Genomic DNA, 21,843 nt, shown 5'->3' on the forward strand with positions numbered 1-21,843 from the left:
TGGGAGTAAAATATGCAACTTTTCAGCTCTGATTTCAGAAGGTAGAGAGTGCTTTCAGCCCCCATGTTTCCTGGCTCGTAGCATATGAAAAGATTTTACTTTTGAAAAGCTCAGGCTTTTCAAGTAAAGTCTTGTACAATCTCCCTGAAAGAGAGGAGTATCCTCTTTTGATACCCAGGAGTTCAGATTTTCATCTACTTCTTTTGCTGAAGTACACTGGATTAGTTCTGTGGGGAAAGTCCCTAGCTTGAAAAAACAAAACACCATTCTACAGGTCCTGAAACTACTGTCCTAACAGTGGGAGAAAGGACATTTCCTCTTCCTGCTTTTGCTAGTAACTGTGCCCTTGAGATTCTTTTTGAAACTTAAGGTGCCCCCTTTACAGCATCCAGCCTGAAGCTCATGTAGCCATGGAAATGAGAAATAACAGGATACACTATTAAAAATCTTCAGCTAATGTAGCTCATATCAACCTCTCAAGAGCAATTTGCTCATTCCCCAGGTCTGCTCCTCCCAGAGGCATTTAAACAATATTATTATGGCATTAGGAATCTGGTTTATATTGCCATCTCTTAGCTCTTAAACATTCCATCCATACAATTTCACTGCCTATGAAACAATACACAGATTTAAGAATTCACAATTTGTCTCCTACTCATTTTTACTATCTCTTCAGCCACTTCTTTCCCCTTTTAGTGTGAGAGGAGGGGGAGTTGTTTTTTGTTCAGTTGTGCTTTTTTTTTTCCCTAGTTTGCACAGATTGTTGTCTCAACTACAACCATCTTGGGTTCTGGGCAGCTCATCAAACTAATAAATAAAAGAAGCCTAAATAAGGAAATGTGTGTGGTTCACCAATATGACTGCAAACAAATCCAATGTGAGAGGAAAAAAATTAATAAAAATCAAAGGGCCTGTTTATGACCCTAAACTTAGTAGGGGATTCCACTTCCCCCTCCCTAAGGGCTCTGTGTGACTCATCCTGAGCAACTTACCATGAAGCAGGCTGACATTTTATATAATTTTAGGTTAACTTTTTTTCCAGTTCAAAAATTTCTCTGTTGCTTTGCCTGAATATAAGAAGAGCTTTGCACTGCCTTGGCATGCTGAGCTCTCTTTGCCTTGGTATCCTGCTCTTCAAAGTTACTGTGCTACTTACTCACTTTATCAAGATGTATTTGAAAGAGCTACTGCACTAAATGCATAATATCAAGGAATTCATTCATTTGACTTAGAACCATGAGCTTACAGAACCATGTTCTGGCTGTTGCTGAAGGCAGTGAGAGGAGGGAACACATCCAAAATGAAGGCAGAGCCAATCCCAGTGTGAAATGGGCTTCCTCCCTCCCCACAGGCCATGCACCTATGGTGGCCTGTCCTCACACAAAAATGGTGCTGTCCAAGACAGCTGTCACAGATCTGGATTAAAGCAATAAGTGACACCTTTTCAGATGTGAAAAACCTGGAGACAAACAGAACTTTACATCATAAAATCTGACCTAGATATGGTCTGTCTCCAGGGGAGTTAGAAACTTTTTTTCTTAAGAAATTTCAAGTTTGTGTATATTTTCCTCTTATTTCCAGAACCCAAGGCTTTCAGGCAAAGGCTAGTGACCATGAAACCAGGGCAAGAGTTGTCAACACCACAGAAATCTTAAGTTTCACATTTCTGCTTCTATCCCAGATTAATTACATCCTCATACCTCCTTGTAAAACTGCTCTGTGTTCTTCCACTCTTTTAAATTTGCAGGAAAATGGACAAAAGCTAATTTGCCTTCACTAAACCTGCTTTTATTCAGGTGTTTGAACTAAGTGTAAGCAGCAGGTCTTCCGTGAAAGTGAAAGAATGAAGAAATGCCTGAGGTCCTTTGGGCTGGGGAGACTGGGTGTGCCAGGTGCTGTGGCACTCACCTGTCCCCAGGAGCAGGACATTGCCACAGTTCCACTGTAAGGATAAGTGCCAGGTGACTGAATCTCGCTAATCTCCATCCTGAGGGACCAGTGAAAAGAGTTTGCAAGAAGGAAGACAGCACTAGCAACTGCTAAACAGGACACAAGCCTGCTCTCAGCTGGAGAGAGACTTCAGAGTGTGTCTTATTTCTAAAGTGATCACAGGATCTTGCCATGAACAACTTGATGAGCAGGATGATAGTGTGTCCCAACACTGAAAATAGCAAGACCTAGGTTTTATGGTAATACAAGAAAAAAATCTTTTTAAGTATACCATCAGGTAGATGTTTTTAATGGATAATATTTTTTTTAAATGTTGATAAAATTTTATCTTGTGTAAGACCTCAGCTGATGAAGTGTATGGTGGAAATTTTAAATGGGGCCCAGGTGTTAAACACCACATCTTAAAAAGACACTTGCCTCCTGTCTCAGTTGGAAAATAGAATCTGAAAGTGTCACTAAAAGTGCTGGTTTAGTGTCTTTATATCTTGGGGGAAGTTTAAAACACATTTTTTCTCTTTTCTCCTGGCTGGAACAGAACCCGTGGAAACCAGTGGAAATCTGGACACATCATAAAATTCAAATGCTCGTTTATACAAAATAACTATTTTCCCATTTTTCAGTCTTCCTGATACAAATCCTCCTCAGCTGCTTTCCCACCCACCTTCCATCAGCAACTAACCCAGACAAAAGAGGGACCTCAAGCATCTGGCTTGCATCTGCCAGGCAGGCAATTCCAGCTCCTACAGCAGATGTGGATGGACATCTACAGAGCTCAGCTAATGCAGCAAGGAGAGCCCTGCAAAAAGAGCCCACAAAACCCAGGAGCCCCACAGAAGCCGCAAAGTTTAAAAGGAGGGGCCACTGAGAAACTGATGACCATTTTCTGTATGGCCACTGAGGAGTTAAAAATTGCCTGCCCTGCAAAGTACTAAAAACTAACTGTAAACAGGGAGAAAACTGGAGCAGTGAAAACTACAGCCCTGAATCTAACTGCAGGTCTTCCTTCTCCTTGGCTTGCTAAGCAGTTTCCTCAAGGTCTTGCCCTAAGGAGAGGCATCAGTCAGTAAAGAGGCAAGGCCAAGAGACTGAGGCAGCTGTTCAGAGCCCCAGACATAACCCTGAGCTGGCACTGCCATTGCCTGTGCATGGCCTCAGCACAGCTGCCACTGTCCCAGGAAGGTGCTCATGTCCAGCTGCTGCTGCAGCTTTGTCACATTTTTCACTTCTGGTCAGTGAACACTAACATCAGTGAAACTCTGTCTTAAACTCACACTTTTCTATAGCAACCACTGTTCTATGCATGAGAAATCCAAGGTGAGCTTAATGCCTGCCTACAGGCTGGTACTTTATTATTTATTTTATTATTTATTCATTACTTTACATTGACAATATGTCTCTGAGGAATATTTACATGGGTATTTTTAATGATATCCAGGTGCATGACCAAGTACACACTTCCAGCTGTGAGTGAGTGCTAAGCACACAAGCATTGTTTCAGCCTCAAAGGAGCAAATTATGTCCCCTTGGGAAAATCTACATTTTGTTTATCCAGTGATACACCAGTAATAATTTCTGAGATAAATGTTTTGGTACAACTGAGGGCCTGAGAGCTGTGGGACAGAATTTACAGCTTTGGCTTGTTCCAGTTTGTAACTACTTGCATGGAGGTCAAATGGAAGAGACAAAACAATGCAAAACAAGTCCCTGACATGTTTGGATAGCACAGGACACAACCAACTAGCACAGGCACTATTGTAGGTTTCAACTGAGATTAGGTTTTAATGAAGAACACATCACATTTCAGCCTGTGTTACAGGGAGATGACCACTCTTTGGCTTCCCTTAATCCCTTGCATTTTCTTCAGTGCAACACCCCAGTTTTTTACCACATGAAGCTGTCAGGCCCACCTGGCTCCTCAGCTGATGAAGTGTATGGTGGAAATTTTAAATGGGGCCCAGGTGTTAAACACCACATCTTAAAAAAACAAAAGGAGATGCAAAAGTTTGATGGAGTTCTGATAATCAGCTGCCTTTCATGATGGGAGAGAAGCAAGAGAATCAATAAAAAGACCCTTTCCTACCAATGCTATTCATAGCCTTGGTGAGCTAAAAAAGTACTTTAGCAGGGTTCTCCAATTAGAGACATCATTGCTTCACTAATATTCAGTTCCTCAACTGAAACTGGAAAAAATCCTGGCCCTTCTGCCAAGAACTTCCTACAGAAATCATGACCTGTTTTCTCATAGATATGTTCATCAGTGGTGATAGATAACTCCTGTCTGCCTCTGTCTTTAAAACTGCTGGAACAAAGGTTAAAATAACAGCTGACCACAATTAATTAAACAGTAGTCAACCTATTATTAACCCATTTTTTTTTCTTAACCTCTGGAGTTGATATGAGCTGCAGCAGTTCCACCTGTGACTCACGAGGAACTCTGATACCCCCCCCAGGTTGGCAGGACAAGGCTGGTGTACAGCATGCTCATCTCTCAAACTAATACACTTCTTCTCAATCAGACACTTCAGATGAAAAAAATACCAGATTTTTCTTTTCCTTAACCCCACCTGTGGGTAAATAAAATGTATTTTGATTCACTGTTGAATTTTTTCCCTTTGCAATGGTACCATTTTAAAACAGAAGTCAGGAAGAATAATTATCTATTTTTCAATACACAAACCAAAAAAAAATATTCCTAGCACAAGATCTCATTAATTAAACACAAGAAATTAAACCAAAAATGGCAATAACATTCCTACTTGCTTTCACTTCGAAATTTGCAAACTCATGCTGAAGGATGTTTGAGTAACTGCCCCTGCCAAAAGGCAAGGACAGGTTCTGACTGCAACTCAGTGTCTCTGAGAGAAAAAGGTGGTGTTGCTCTTTGCTCATGCAGAGGCTGCTTAGGAAGCTACTCCCTCACATTCAGAACTTGAACTTTTACTGACCTGCTAGTGCTTGATGGGGCAAGGACACCAGCTCCTGTTGCCTGCAAACCTCAACTTTCCATTATCTCAGAACATCAGTACTGAATTACTGTTTGGAGGTAGCTGAAAACATTTGTACACCTACACAAATTGCACTAATGCTCTTTGAATTTCAAAAGGAGGTTATGTCATCTGTATAAACATGAGCAATACAAACAAAAACAAAAGAAATCCCGCTTAGTCCTTCTCACTCAAACATTCATCTTCACCCACCTCTGATCCCCATGTCCAGAAAATGACAAGGAAGCCAGTGGATGACACTACTCTCAAAAAAAGCTGTGGCAAACCCCCCCACCTAAATTAGCTCAGACCTACTGAAACCAGGGTGGTTAATGAAGACACCTGCAGGCAAACCAGGAGTTCAGATGCAGTTCCCACCTTAGCAGGACTCAGCAATTCAGCAGCAGCACTTTTTAAACCAGTATAGGCAATTTAGGTGGCTGAGAGCTGGGTTAGCAAGTGCAGATTCAGCTGCAGTTTCTGAAACTGTGCTCCAAGACTTGTCACCAGAGCAAGCTGTCGGCACAAGTATCCATGCAGACTCAGAGTCTGAAGTTTGATCTAGTTCTTAAAGATGTTCAGGATGTTCTTCTAGATTTTGTGCATCAAGTCCAGCTAGAAGAGGACAGGAATAAGATCAGATTAATGGTAAAAGCAAAGTGATAGGAACAAAAGAGTCAGAGCATGCATACATTTCTGGCTATAAAAACAGAAGATTTTATAGCAACCCATATCTAATGTTATATTTTTGCTTATGAAGATATACAAACACAGGCAGATATATCTGCATATGTGAACACATTCTTGGTTTTAAGAACATTCAGCAGTAAAAATCCCAGTTAATCATGAATTCGCTATTTCAACAATTCATGTACAGTAGCAACATGGAGATTTAGGCTGTCAAATTTTCAGACTAATACCTTCTGTGTGAAAAAGTAGCCCTTGTAATTTGAGATTGTAATATGAGAGCCAGTACTTCTGTGAGATGAATAAATTCCACCTGGGTTGGCTTCAAAGTAGTATTTACAGGTTGCCATGGTGTTGTTGCTTAATGCTGTTGTCTCCACCTTCAGAAGAGCAAAAGGCAAACTCCTGACAGCTCTTTGCACCAGAGGAGTCAGTAGCAACAGTGGCTACAGGTGAATCAGTGGTTTATTTCAATGTCTTGTAGGCAGCACTCACACAGCTTTTTACAAGCCTGATCTACACTCCTAATAATCTTACATCCCTCCAAGATATTTGCAATAACTAAACTTGCTAACCAGAGGAGAGGGCAGAGTCTCCCTGTTGCCCTGCACTCTCTGCATTGAGGCAGCCAAGGGGATGGCAAATGCTGCTGGATCATCCATGCTGCAGTGTGGAGACAGAATTAAAATAATGTATCCAATGCATTGGTTTTGTAGCCCTTTGACCAGACCAGTTCTCCAAAATATTTCAGCCATACTTGCTGCAAATAGCTGTTCCTGAAAGATAGAAGGCAGCAGCGTCTGTTACAAGAGCAGGAAGAAGCACAGGGATGTTCGAAGGGGTTGATAAAGCTGTAAGTGGCAGGATGTCAAACCTCAGCCTTGGGGCAGACATGTCCCAGCCAGCCAGGTCCAGGATCTGGTCATCATGAGGCTTAGATTAGGATTCAGTTTCACAGAGTTATAGAATATATTTGGTTAGAGGGATTTTTGAAGGACATCTAGTCCAACAAACCTCACCCCTTCCCCCCGCCCCGTGCTTCCTTCCTTGATAAGGGATTTTGCTCTGAAATGGATTTTGTGTCTGAAATCTGTGGGGCCCCTCAGGCATAAAATAATAGCCTGAAAGATCCAAAAATCTCATTACCTTCCTTAACACATGGCTAAAATTATGATAATATAGGACAGGGCACTTTAAATCTCACATATTCCTTACTAAGCCAACAAAACAGATAGCATTTAAAGGAAGTTATTATAAACTGGATAATAAAAACCCTCCCCAAATACCATTCACTCTATCAATGTTATATGTCTGTCCTTGTTTTACCTAATACCTTTTTCCTGAGCAATGCCCATGAAGTGAGAAGGACAGATTAGCATACACAGCTAGAAAAAAAATAAAGTTGTTCATGTTCTTCCTTAATATGTTATAATTTTTCTGGGTTTGTTTAAACCTTCTTTGTATTAGATGAAGAAATTTGTTCTACCAGGTTCTGCCTTCAGCTTAGATGGAGATTGCTCTATTGCTATATCTCTGCCCTCAGCACTATTACAGTCATTATAAACCATTCAGCCTCAGAAATATGAACCAGTTTAATACTAACATCAACAGAAGCCAAGAGAACTTCTTTTCTTTTTTTTAGTAGGGACTTGCTAGGTTTCAAGTATCCCACACATACTCTCCAATTTGTGTTAGGAGTGGTTTGGTGTCCCAGATTCAAGTAACTGCTCTTATTTGTCCAAGACTCAAACTGCTCTCATTTGTAAGAAGAACTGACCACTTATAACTTTCAAATTCATCACAGCCTTGCATGATGAAGAGTCTAAGAGCTATTGTGAAGATCTGGAGGAACAAATGATTTAGCCAAAATCATCGAGGGGAAGGAGGAAGCCAAGATGACTAGTGTGTAAATTCATTCAGTCTCACCTGGTGAACTACCATGTCCTAAAATAACTTCTTCCCCCACGACTGAAAAGCATCTGTGCAACAACGAGAAAGGCACAATTTTCAGTCTCCTGAGAATGGCACAGGCAGAGCAAGCAGCATGAGCACCCTGTGCCGAATGGAAGCACAGATCTGTGCAGCCCTGTGTGTGTGTGCAGTTAAAATGTGCTCTAGCAGAGCTTTCTTTCATACCTCACGTTGCTGGGGTGGTAAAGGAAGGATGCAAACATCCTTCTGAATACACTGACCTGTATTTTATTTGTCCTTAAACAGAGGTTATTTTTTCAGGCATTATTTTTCTCCCATTAATTAGCATCCAATAGTAGGAGTGTAAGTTTACTATGCCAGAACTGATGTTACTACTACAGTCAAACATCTTTATTTGAAATGCAGCCACTTTTTGGAACATCTCAGTCATAGCAGATGTCTATCTGAAATATGAGTGTTTCAGACCAGTTGGCTGTAGCCTACAGCCAATGAATCCTTGTGAACTTGCTTTCTGCCCATTATTAATCATGCCTCCAATGGTAATTGAGCAGGCAATTGGCAGATACTTCACATTCAGATTTTTCTTTGCCATTGCCAAATGGTGCAAGGCCAAGCCTCCAGCTCCTCTGTCACAAGTCTTTACATGTTTAGGAGACATCTCTAAGCTACTTCACAACCTTTTGTCAGCGTTAAATTCACAGTCTTTCTACAAAATCCAGCATCATCCAGAATGTTACAACAGGGAGAAAAATACAAAGAGTAAGAGAATTAATGACTGTCTTGTAGGACCTACAGTACATTCAGACAGTGCAGTGCTTTAGCTACAAAAAGGCTTTCTTGGTGGGGTATTGTCATTTTTGCTTGAATAACAGCACTGTGGTTATAGGAAACAAGGGAGGAGTAAGGCCACTTCCCCCACATTTGTGGGATGTCCATGCACTTGAAAACCTGCTGAAACATGAGTAAACCCTGCTGGGCATCCTCAGCTCAGTCTGGCCTAGGGATCATCGATGACACAGCTCTTTCATGCCTGGCAGGAAGAGACAAGCTCAGAGAGGATTACTATAGTTTGTCATGGTTGCTTAAGTGTCCTGGCTGTCCTGGAGCTCAGGTGAATGCAGAGAGAGGGTAATAATGGTGTTCAAATATAACTTCACCTAGGAAACAGGCTATTCTGCACTGCATTTTCAGAACCATCTCCCCTGCTGCTTACTTCCACAGCAAAAGCTACAGAAGCTATCAGTGACAAATCCTGTATTACAAAACAGGTGCATGATTATAACCATTGTGAGGAAATAAACCACAAAATATCACAGATATCACAGCAGTGGATGCAACTTGAGAAAATCCTACTATCCCCAATGATAAAATGACTTTTCTTTAGTAGTGCTCTCCCAGCAGCAATGCCACCTCCCAAAACTGACTTTTACTTGATTTGGTAGTTTATTTCTCCACAGGGATTACAACATCCTCAGAGAATATGAAAGACTGATGGAAAAATTAAGATCGAAGATCTCCAATTTTAATAGAAAGGATCCCTTATATCTTTAAGTGACAAAAGTACATCTGGAAAAATTACATCAGTGTCAGAAAGAACAGCAACACTTAAAAACATTACTTCTCTGGGCTTTCCTTACCCCTACTAAAATGATGACAATCTGGTTAACAACCACCACTCACATCCAGGTCCTTTCCATGCCTTACAGAAGGGCTTCCAGATGCCCCCATGTGCACTGTCACCTAAATGTTCGTGTTTCCCTCAGTAGCTGGTACGACAGGGTGTATTTTATTTTTGCCTTACAGAGAAGTCATTGTGCAAGATGACAATATTTGTCTAGTTAGAGGAGATGCTCATATTTTAGCAATACTGAAAGATACTTGAAAAAGAGTGTATTGCAGCCCTAGCAATTGTCAGACCACATCTCTCAGTCAGAGCTTCAGCCCTGCTAGAACAGACAGGAGCTAAAGTGGGAAATGCAGTGTCTCAGAATAAACTCATTTTCTACTTGAAAGACGGTGCTGAAGAATTCACTTACAATGTCATTCAGTCCCTATATTTTAATACAACTAGTGGAGTTTTTAATTTTTTAAAACTACTTTTAATCCTTAAAAAAAAATAAAGTCAGTTTTCTTACCACTGCTCTTAATTTCAGCTTTATAAGCTAACAAAGGCATAGCACTCTAGAATCAGCTGAAAGGATTTAAAAGATAGTTCTGATTTTAGGTCAAGTAGCCCAAGTTCTCTTTGTTGCTATAAAACAGGAAATGAATCAAGTGTCTGAATTTCTGTGCTGGGGACTGGAGAGGACCTCCAGAGACCACCTAGAAAATCCTCTTTCCTCCCAGCCAATCAGACATAGCCATTCCTGAAAGGATGACAGCTTCCTAGGAAAAACATGTCAGTGTTTCACTGTCTTTACCACCAGAAGAATTTTTCTGACATTCAGCCTGGATGTTTCTTGCTACAATATCCATCCATGACTTACTGACAGCCTAAAATTGGGAGAATCTCCTGTGCCTTTTGCAACACCATTTGCTCACCTGAGATGTCAGACTTCTCTTCCTAAAACTGAAGAACCCAAATTCCTTCCGTTTGTCTGTACAGGCAGTTTTTTTCAGATCTCTGATTTTTGGCTTTTGATCAGACCTCCCAAACTTGACAATACTCTGCTTCAAGCTTTACCACTGCCTGAACAGTGAATGATTCTTTTGTACTTGTCTTGCTAGAGATGGTTTCCTCAATAAACCCCAGTACAGTCACACATTTTCAAACAATCTGATTCTTATGTTTCTTGTGTAAACCCCTATAGGGTCTGTCTTCTATTTTATCTCATGAAACTGCTGGTTAGAGGGGAACAGTTGGCAGAGCAGCTGTAGATTCCTTTTCTTTACCTAGCTGAAGTGAGAAGGTGGTCTGCAATTCAGTTTTAATAAGGTGTCTTTCTTCCATTTTGCTGAGGAGTTTCTGCCTTGTCTCTTTTTCCTTTTTTACACATGTGCTCACATACACAGTGCCTTTGTAGCAGGATGCCTCACCTAACTGGAGGTAAAAGAGCTGGAACTGTGCAATATTTGCAGAAGTTACCACTGCTGGGTGAAGGGAGGCTATGCTGCTTTAGCACCGAAAAATGACCTGAGACCAGTCTGACTCATCAATCTGAAAGTTTAATGCTCTGAGGAAGAACAACATTTCCTGACAGAAACTGGCATCAGTGAGCACGTGCCAGAGAAAGTTCCTGATAAAGCAACCAACAAGTTGTAATGCTGATAATTTATCTAAAGCTGCTGAGCTGACACAGCTGGCCTAGGGACACAGGACTGCCAACCAGTTCATATTGTGAAACCCCTGTCTCACTTTTTAACCATATCACCTCTTGAAGTGTGTGTGGAGATTCCTCCCCTGAGTGGGGACCCCTCTCCAGGTTTGTCCTTGAGATTGGGCAAAAGAGATTTGCTCATGGTCCTTGGTATGGGTGTCCAACATACATCTCTACGTAATTTGCCGACTTTGATATCATGGCTTGGATATTGCTTCAAGAAGACTACATTAGTATCTGTAGCTTAAATCATAGATTAATATATTCTAGTCTAATCATTATCATAATCCATTTAAATAAATAATTAATTTTATTCACATGAATATATATGATTTGTCACCCTTAATCGTATATGACAAAATCAAGTAAAGGCTCAATTATACCTATAAAGTTCTTTAGACATAAACTGTTGGCTAAGTCTGGGGCTGAGATTGGATCATTGCAATTATCCTGACTTAAACTCATTAAGAAAAAGATGCAACACAGCCAATATTTCCCAGATACAGTATAAAAGATTTTGATTTCCTCCCCCACCTTTTGCTAAATTGCACATCCACACACAATTCATGCACAAGAGCACCCCACAGTCATCAACAGACCCAGTATTCTCACTGTTTTCAGTAAAAGTTGATAGACTGGGTCAGAGAAGGCTACTGTGGAAACCATTAAGAAACTTTTATTTGACAGAATTATTCAAATGCTAAAACATGGATACAATAAACAGATAGGAATCTAAATAAGTTAATGAAAATCATTAGGGAAATACTAAATAGACCAAGCAAAGGCTGAACTGGAGATGGCATCATACAGGGCTGAAGAAAAATGAAACTTCAGAGAGGAGGTTGGAGAAGAACTGTAACTCTAGTAAAAGCAGAATAATACAGAGAAACTGCAATATTTAGTGATGAAAAATCAAGGGAGATATGATATGCCAGCAATTTATAACACCTTTCTGCTTATGAAGAACCAGCTAAAGTTTCTTTAGACATGCACAGACAGACACACAGACAGAGGCACACCAGATATTCTAGTATTTGGCATGAGGCACTCAAGTTACTCATAAAAAGCAAAAAGCTCAAGGGAAACATTAAAAACACTTTCCCATAGCTAAAAGGTTTTTAGCGTCTCCACACTTGGAGTGAGAATATCTGAGACATGTCCCTGGATCTCCTAGAGATTTGTTGAGTGGGTTATTAAAGCTCTCAAATGTCACAGAATTAGGATGATACTGCTGCCTTTTATGAAGGTGTGAAACCTAAAGGGCAGAAGCATGGGGGTTTTTATTTATGTTTTTTTAAGGAAAATCCCATTCTCTCCTGAGGCACCATGTATCATTCCACACACTGCTGTAGTAACACTCAGATGTAGTATTCCTGTACCTGCTTGCCAGCACATCCTTTCAGAGCCGAAGTCCCCTCACTCTCAGAGGAAACAAAGGGATGGTCCCTTCCCTGCCCTTGCACAGCCAGAAGGAAAAGAAGGAAGTGTTTATAACATCAGCAGGACTGACCAGACAGACTGCAGCCAGCATATTTATTCCTTCTAAGGGTACATCTCATACCACAGTCAGAAGGTGCCTGCACACTCTAAGCTCTGTAAAAATCTAAGAACAAGAAACAATAAAACAATTCAAGCAGCTTTTGTTCCAATGAGGGTGGTAAAGGGAACATGTAAAGGGATGAACTTCTCATCTTTATCCTTCAGACTGTCCTTTCTAAAGTTCAGCTGTAATTTGTCTTGCATGTTTATTATGGTTGCACATATTTTTGTCATTACAACTGATTGCAAAGATGATAAATCATTCATGTTTCACTAAGTAAGAGAGGAGTGATCCGAAAGAAACTGGTGAAAGTGCTGGAAAACCAGCTTTTAAAAAGTGAAAAAATAGTGAGTTTGATTTTTAAAAATGCCCAAATTTTCTACTCATACAGATTAAATCATGAAAAAATGAGAGGTTTATTCTTAACACAAGTACGTGTAGAGATAGGACAAGGGGGAGTGGCTTTAAATTGAAAAAGTGGAGCTTTATATTAGATATGAGGAAGAAATTCTTTATTGTAAAGGTGGAAATGCACTGTAACAGGTTGCCCACAGAAGTTTCAGATGTTCCATCTCTGGAAGTGTTGAATGCCAGGCTGGATGGGGCTTTGAGCAACATGGTCTAGCCATAGGTGCCCCTGCTCATGGCAAGGGGGGTTGAACTAAATGGTCTTTAAGGTCCTTTCCCAACCATTCTATGACTCTGATTCCATGTCTTCCAAAGCTGGGTTGCTATTTCTTCTTCAAGTGCATTTCCACTTAGAAATTTAATTTGGCAGAAAGTACGTATCATTTCAGTTTATAATAAATAAATAAATGCTGCTGAGTATTGAATTTATTGTTGAATGCTGAATTTCCTGCAGAGATGCAGCATTCAATAGTAAAATCAGAATTCTTGCAACAGCTCTCTAAAACTGCTCCTTGATTCTAAATCAAGCTTCTCCTAGAGCTAAGCTGGGAAAAAGGAGAAGTGTTAGGACAGGACAGAAAGAGAAGCTCTGGCTAATTTTTCAGCTGACCTTTAGGAACTTCTCCCTGACTGGTGTCAACATTCTCATAAAGTGCAGAGTAACCTATTCCTCTAAAGTTAGCCTCTGGAAGAAAATGACTGCTTTTACTAAGGGAAGAGCCTATCTGAAAATAATGGAATAGCTCATCAGAGAAGGTTTAGAAAAGAGTTATTAAATAGTGGGAAATCTGCTTCATAGCTCTGTCTTTATAACTTCTCAAAGAAAAGGTGCAGAAATAGCTGCATCACAGAATACAGCCGTCTACGTGGAGAACTAAAATTCAGTGAAGCTTTCTACAGCATGGCAGACAAAGGTGTAAGAAGTTCCAATGGAACTTCCAGCTTGGAAGACATGCACATAGACACCAGGTCTGCAAAGGAAGCAGACCTAAAAAACTTTTCACATTTTCATAGAATCCTCATCTCTGGAACTGCCAGAATTTGACAGAATGACAGAATTTTGTTAAAAGTAGTCTGAAGGTCAGCTAGCCCTACCCTCTGCTCAAAGCAGGATAACTTCAAAGTCATATCAGATCACTCAGAGCTCTATCTAGGTGAGTTTTGAATATCTTCAAGGACAGAAATCTTACAATCTCTCTGTGTGACACAATCCACTGTTCAACAATCTGTAAAGAGAATTTCTCGTCACAACAGGAAATAGAAACTTTCTGTAATGCATTTCTCATCCCTTCCTTCTTGTCCTTCAGCATTAATGCGTGAGAAGAGTCTGGATTTCTGTTTTCTAGCAACCACCCACTACACTGTTTAATGTATCAAGTATTCCCCTTCAAACTCTTCTTCTGGATTAAGAAACCACTTCCATCAGCTTCCTCTTAGAATGTCAGATATTTCTATTCCTGTGTCATCTCAGTGGCCTCTCTTTGGACTCCTTCTAGCTTCCACTTGGTAAATCTCTCTTGTGGGTAGGAGTGGGTGGAAATGGAGACATTACTGTAAAGGCAGCCTCAAAATTGCAGGGCAGAGGAGAATAATTGCATCAACCTGCTGCTTGTGCTATTAGTAACTGAGCAGTGTGCTGCAATGCTTCCTTGTTAAAGGACACACTGCTGATTGATGCCGGACCTGCTGCTCACTAGGACTCTCCAGATCTTCTCCTGCAGGGCTCTTGCCTGCTCAGCTCACCTGCTGAGCATGGGGCTGCTCACCCCAGATGCTCATGTCTTTGTTGAACTGGACAAGTTTCCCATCAGCCAGCTCCTCTAGCTTTTTGAGGTCTCTCTGTCCTTTATCAGAGCCCTGCCCCCAGCTTGGTGTCAACCCTCAGGCTTGGCAGGGGCTCTTTTCTATCATTCAGGTTGTTGATGAACACATTAAACAGTGGCAGAACACCAGTGCTGAAGTCCTGCTCGTTACGCGCTGAGCCCAGTGGCCCGGAAGAAAATGGGCAGTACTTCAGTACTTGCAGCTTTTCACGTACTCTGTAGGTCCCTCCAGAAATCTGTATCTACCCAGTTCATCTATAAGAATATAGTTCATGGAATTAGGATCAAACAATCTAATAAAGCCAAAATAAGCAACATCTACTACTCTTCCTTTTTAACCCAGCCAGCTGCCATTTCTTCAGAGAAGGCAAAACAGATCAACAGGCATCATTTGCCCTTGGTATGCCTGTGTTGAGTATTCCCAACCACCTTCTTATTAGTGTGCTTGGAAACAACTGAATTTTCTCCACAGTACTCTCAGGACTAAGGTGAAGATAAGCAGCATGCAATTCGTCTGACCCTGTCTTTCCCTTTGGTTCTTCTGCTATGCTTCATATGGATTGTCCACCCAATAAGCATTTAGCGACAAACATTTAAAAAGTATGTTGAATCAATAAACAATTTAAATCTATTCTTGTGACCTCAATTAAAATCAAGGTGGATAAGAACAAATTCTATCCTTAATTTTCCTTGTCTACTCATGCTGGGTAGCAGTGAAAAAGGAAATAAACAATACACGACTTTGGCTAATTTTATCTTTGCTGCTGTGAAATCCAGACTGTGGTTAGACTGGGGAAGTGCAACACAATAATATGAAGGTGAATTTGCTTATTTTCTCTTGGTCCTATAGTCCCTTTAATCTCAGTACTTCACTGTTTCTTCCAGTACTCTTCTTTGCTGTCTTATCTGTTATTACTACCAACCACTTGGAAAAATACTCACAAGCAACGATTTGGTTTCTCTATCAATTAATTCTGATAAATAAATAAACAAGCAACTCCCATGGTATTATAGTAAGGAGTGGAAACATTTTTTTCTACAATTGTTTGCAAAGAATATTTAGTAAATCACTTTTCTGCTAGAGTTAGGGCATGCACCTTCAGGACAGAGGACTATCTTACTTCAGTCAAATGTGAATGTCCACTCTATTGGTTCAGTCTTACTCTTATGTCAACTTAGCCCTGGAGAGGGTTGCAACAGCACTGTTAAGGTTGGGATGAAATAAATATAAATGCAAAGACATGTTTGTAAACTGAGAAAAAGGAAGAGAGCAGGGATTAAGCATGACATGCAAAAATAGTGCAAAATTAACACTGGTAAAACTGGTAAACGCTGAAGAATGCTTTGCTCATACAAAGACCATGGCAGGGATGACTCACTAGCTGTAGGCCTGTGCTCTGCTAGGGGAGGGGGGTTTAATAAGTTTATAGCCCAGTGCCATTTCTCTTCCTGTTATTCAAACAAAAATATACTCTGTAGCCAGAAGATGCCCAAACCTGGAAAACAACACAGCATTCATCATCCTTAATGTCACACACGAGTCATCCCCACCACACTACTTGGACATAGGTATCTAGGAGCTTATGAATATGAAACCAAAGAATCACTATATCCAGAAACAAAAATAACCCCTCCCCTCTCCAGTCTCACACAGTTTTCTTGCAATCCAATGGTCTTGTGCCCCTTTTCCCATGCTCCTTCAGAAGACAATAAATTCTTAGAATGAAATCAAGCATGCTATTGCAGGGGCTATTACAGGACACTGAGAAAAAGCTGAAAATGATTCATACATGTCACAATTTGTGTCAGGAATTAGTCCTGGACAGGCAATTGTCACAATAAGAAGTTCATAAAGATTACAATTTTCATATTAAAGCTCCAGGACTACTTAGAGCTACTCCTCTTTAGGATTTCATTACTATGATCATCAAATCCTTGTCCTCTATATCCTTAGAAAGAGAATTTGGGTATTGCTGAATTATGATGGCTACATCTGTTTAATTTTTATTGCATACTAATGCAGAAAAGGTTTAAGCTACTCATTCCTCTGTTCCCTGCGTACAGTGCTTGGGTCAGCATGGCTCAAGCCCTTGAGCAGCTCATGACCACTCTGCTGCCAAGAGCAAAATCCCCTGTCACTCTTCTGGCTCAACAAAGTGTCCAGTTGAAGCTTCCATTTTCCATACTTGATTTTAGCACTATCAGTCACATAATTCCAGGAAAACACCTTTGGATCAATTTCAAAATTCCCTACTAAACTGCTTTGGAAGTGTTGAAAAAGTCATACCCATCCCTTCCCTATAATAAGTGATTTGTATTAACTCTTGGTGGATGTGTGGATAAACCCAATGCTAACAGCTCCTGAGTAGGGTCAGTTTGTCTGGAACTGTAGTATTAGAATTTCAGCTTGAGACTGTACCATTTAAATGCAGATCATAAGGAAAAGACAACAAGAGGAGCTGTGTCCTTTCAGCACCTGGAGGATCAGTGGGTGACACTTCAAGGTTCAGTAGATTGCATCAATTAGCATTGCGGTGTCCCCTGTCAGCAAAACAATGCCATAAGGAGGCAATAGCACCTACAGCAGAAAAAAAAAAAATCACCTAGGGAAAGTTACAAAGTAAGTTGCAAAAAAATTAAGCTATTTTATGGTGTATACTGCAAAAACATCAACTGCCTTCCAAGCACATATATGTTGTCATTATAGTGCAAGAGTTCTATTGTGAGTACATTGCAAGGGTTCCATATTGCTAGAGTTTCACACCTCCTTGATGTTTCTTGTAGGCAGCTCCTCTAGGCACTGACTCTTCCTTGTCCTCACAGCAGCCAACTGACTCCAGTTCCCAGCAATCCACTCTTTTATAACACTCTTCTTATTGGCTACAGCTGTGGCCTGTTAACATCAAGCTTGCTCCTAATCTTTAGTAGTTGGTTCAGCTGCAACTCTTTAGGGGATAAGATTATATTCTATACCACCTTCATTTACCCATACTGTATCCCCCTACACAGATAAAGTTGTATTAGAATATTTGTATCTAATCGTTAATTTTCCTTAGGTTCAGCCTCTATGGTCCTAAATGTCTATAAAGACTGCCTTGGGCATCTGCATTATCCTCCCAGGCTGCAGCACACCAAATCTGGGAAGTCAGGTATATATATAATATATATATTATATACATATATGATCTGGGTCTTGTATATGAACAATACAAGATTTCCCTTAGGTTGTATATAAACAATGCAATTTCCCTTGTATATAAACAATACAATTTCCCTTAGGTTCAGCCTGTATGGACCTAAATGTCTACAAAGACTGCCTTGGGCATCTGCATTATCCTACCAGGCTGAAGCACACCAAATCTGGGAAGTCAGGAGACTTTTCACATAAACAGTACAAGACTCAGACATAAACAGAATGTATTGTTCCCTGAGGTATAGGGCTGCTTTTGGCTGAAAATCCATTAGCTTTTCAAAATAAAAATAATAAATAAAATATAACAGTCCAATCATCACAGCATCCCAACTGCAATCCCAGCAGCCTTTGTTCAGGCAGATTTTCACAGAAAACACAGGTTATTTCAGTTTGTACAGAAATGCTCCATACTGCCATTTAAGCATATGAGAACAAGACTTTTTCATCCATCCATCACCATCTGCAGGGAAGGGAGGCTACAAAGAACCAAGGCACATGGCTCTCTGATTTTTGCCCTACCAAACTGCCAAATTCTGACAGTTCCTTCTGTGCCACACTGCTTCACTGCTATCCCTTCTGCAAGTAAAGGGCAGCTCATACAGCTACCCTCATATCTGGACATTCATAATCATTGCTATTACCACAACCATTGTCACAGATAAAATTTTCATCAGCTAACTTAAATGGCTATTGCTGTACCTCATACTCATGCACCAAGCAGGCCTTGGTTCCTGTGTTTGCATTATGTCTCTCGTAGTGGAACTTAATGGACTGGCACAAAAGAACTAAGAAATGAACCAACTGGTAAAATTTTACCTGAGGAAATCAGGATGGGAACAGTGTGCACTGGCAATTTTAGCAAAGGCTGGTGCAACTGAGGAGGCACATGAAAAATAAGTCTCCTTAATCTCTAGCTGAAAGTTGTACAGTGTACTGTTGAGCTACAACTGTTAATTTAGGCATGTTCAGTCCAAAGGATATTTTAGAAATAGGATGTTTGCTTAGCTCATGAAACATATCTTAACTGCTATGCTTGCAGGGTTGGACACAGACAGCAGCATGCTTCCTTTGCAACATTCTTTCAGGGCACAGAGGAACTCAGCAATTTTCCAATAAGAGTGAAAAGTAGTCTGATTTTAACAAGGAGAATCAGCAAATTTCCTTCCTGAATGAGGGAACTTGATTTGAAGTAGATCTGTAAAGTTGTTTACAGGATTTCAGTAATTGTGAGGATAGGTGCACAATCCAGGACTTGAGTTGGAAGGGGTTTTGTTGTTTATTCCTAGGGGGGATGTTGAATCTTTTTCCTGGTACTTAGTGGTTGTAATTAATCCCACCCAATGTCTACAAAGGAAAAAGGAAAAACACTTGATGCAAAACAGCAGAAAATGAATAACCTAAACTGTAACACCCTGTGGCACTGTATGTCAGAGCTAATTCCATGCATTAGCATGCAGTGGCACCCTTAGGAGAAGCTTGGTGAGATAAAGCTGTTCAGGAAGTAAGAAAGAGAAGCAATTCTGATTCTGACATTGCTGTGAGGTAAGTGCACATAACACTGGACTGCCAGTTCCTTGTGGAGCTGGATCACCCCTTTCCCTGGAGGTGCAGCCAACCTGTGATTAATGCTAGAGAAGAAACTGGGCCAAATGTTGTGGTTACAATTATATTCCTTCCAATGCTTCTGGATGTACTGATAAAAACCATTCTCATTCCAGCAGCATTTCCTGCTGCAGCCCATGCAGACCTACAAAAGGTACAGAAAAGCCTTCTCTACTCCTTCCAGTGTCACTTCCTTCATCTCATCCAGCACAGATTCAACTTCTGGCTACTCATCTGACTTTTACTGCTAAAAGAGCACCACAACATTTATTGCTCCTTGTGGTTTTCTGTATGTGCTTGCAAAGGGATAGCGTGAGATCCACTTGGCTGCTTTCAAAGACGAGTGCACAGAACTTGCACAGAACTGAAGAAGTTTAATTCTGGTTGTGTACCTCTACAATACAAGGTATAGAAGATCCAGTTTTGGAGCAAAGGGGTTTTTTTCTGGTAAGTAAGCTGCAAGTATTTCCACTAGAATTGTCTTTGCTTCTCTGTTGATATTCTGTGCATCTGTAGTCAAACTTTATCTCCTTAGAGGTCTTTTAGAACTGAATTGATTGTACAGTCCTTCAGTAGCTCAGACACATTCTAGGTCCTGATTAATTCAATCACCCTTACAATAAAAATGTACCATAATTCTTAATTGTAGAAAGGAAAAACAATGTGTATTTACACATTACTGAAAAGAGGTTTTAAATGAATGCAGCACATCAAAGGACCAGAAACATATAGGAGACAAAAATCTGTTCCCATTCCAGAAAAATGTAACTGGCCAAAATGAATGGTTTTTTAAACCAGAAGACATCCCAAGAAGCTAAGACTCAGGGATGACACAAAACCCTTACAAATGCTATAAAACTGTCCTAATACAATTTATTTAGGAGAATCAGATCAGTTCAGGACAAGGAATAGGAAATTAATCAGCGTCCTCTTTAGAGAAAGTTACTCAAATATCTTCAGCTGCTAATTTTAATTAGTGAGTCTTGGAAAAACACTGTTTTTAGGAAAGTAATGCACAGACTTAGCTGCAAAAATAGCTTCTTCTAGGAGACTGATCAGTGTGTACAGACACAGAGAGATTCCAAGAGCTGCACTTATCTGAACGTGGCTTCTATCACTTTCATGGCCAATAGTGCAAGTCACCTGTCCTCAAGGGGTCTGGGGACTCCTGCTCAAATCAAACTTCCAAGTCTCTGTTAAAAAGCCAAGGACTGTCTCCTTCTCCCAAACCTACAGATTTGGTAGGCCAAAAAGAACAAAACATACCTGGAAAAAGTCAGAAACCAGTAAGTAAAATTATGTGGTAAGATTTTTCTCCCCTAGAAAGTGCTTGCAATAGTCCTGAACAACTACCTAGGCAACCAATTCCCTCCTTATATTTACTCTTTATTCACTGTTTGTCGTCTTGAGTTAACAGAGTCAAATATTTGCATACATTCCCTCTCAGTTCCTTAAATAAATGCTAACTGAGCAGCAATGCTCCCATATAACCCACTTCAGAGTGTATGCCTGGTGGCAGCAAGGTCAGGTTACATAGAGGAACAGAGATGCTGCTCACCACTGTAAGGAGAAAATTCCTGTGGCCAAAGCTCAACTGGAGTTGAAGCTTCCAGAAATGTGGGGGACAATAAAAAGTTTTTCCAAATATATTTATGGAAATAGTGTAAAAACAGCAACCCATTCCGGGAAGAGGATGGTCTCTTCACAAACAGGAACAGAAATGAGGCAGAGGTGTTTAATGCATTCTTTACCTCTGTCTTCATCACCTGTGATGAACCAAGGGATTCTTGGAACCCTGAGCTGGAGGACAATGACTGTGAGAATGATCAGTATACTCTGAAATTTCATGGTATCTGTTGCTCCAGATGGATCCCTATAAATCTATGGAGCCTCATGGGATTAATCTGAGAGTCCTCAAAGAGTTATCTGATATAATTGCAAAGCCTCTCTCAATCATTTTCAAGTGATCTTGGGAATTTGGAGTTGACTGGAAGTCAGTGAACATTGTCCCAGTTTTCATGAAGGGCAAGGAGGAGGATTGCAGAAACTACAGGCCTCTCAGTCTCACTTCGGTGTCTGGTACAGTTCTGGAGAAGATTACTTAGGGAAGAATTGAAAAACACCTGAAAGACAATGCAGTCCTTGGTCACAGGCAGCATGACTTCATGAGAGGACAGTCCTGCTTATCAAACCCGATTTCCTTTTACAACAGGTTAACCCACCTACTTGGTCTAGAAAAGGCAGTGGGCATAATCTTTTCCGACTTCAGCAAAGTTTCTGCTACTGCCACAACACCCTCTGAACAAAATGTCCATCCCACACCTGGATAATCATGTTGCACATTGGGGGAGCAACTGGCCCACAGGTCAGACACAGAGGGTTACAGTGAATGGGGTGACATCAGACT

Source organism: Molothrus ater, chromosome 6 (genome assembly GCF_012460135.2).
Source record: "Molothrus ater isolate BHLD 08-10-18 breed brown headed cowbird chromosome 6, BPBGC_Mater_1.1, whole genome shotgun sequence".
Lineage (NCBI taxonomy): Eukaryota > Metazoa > Chordata > Aves > Passeriformes > Icteridae > Molothrus > Molothrus ater.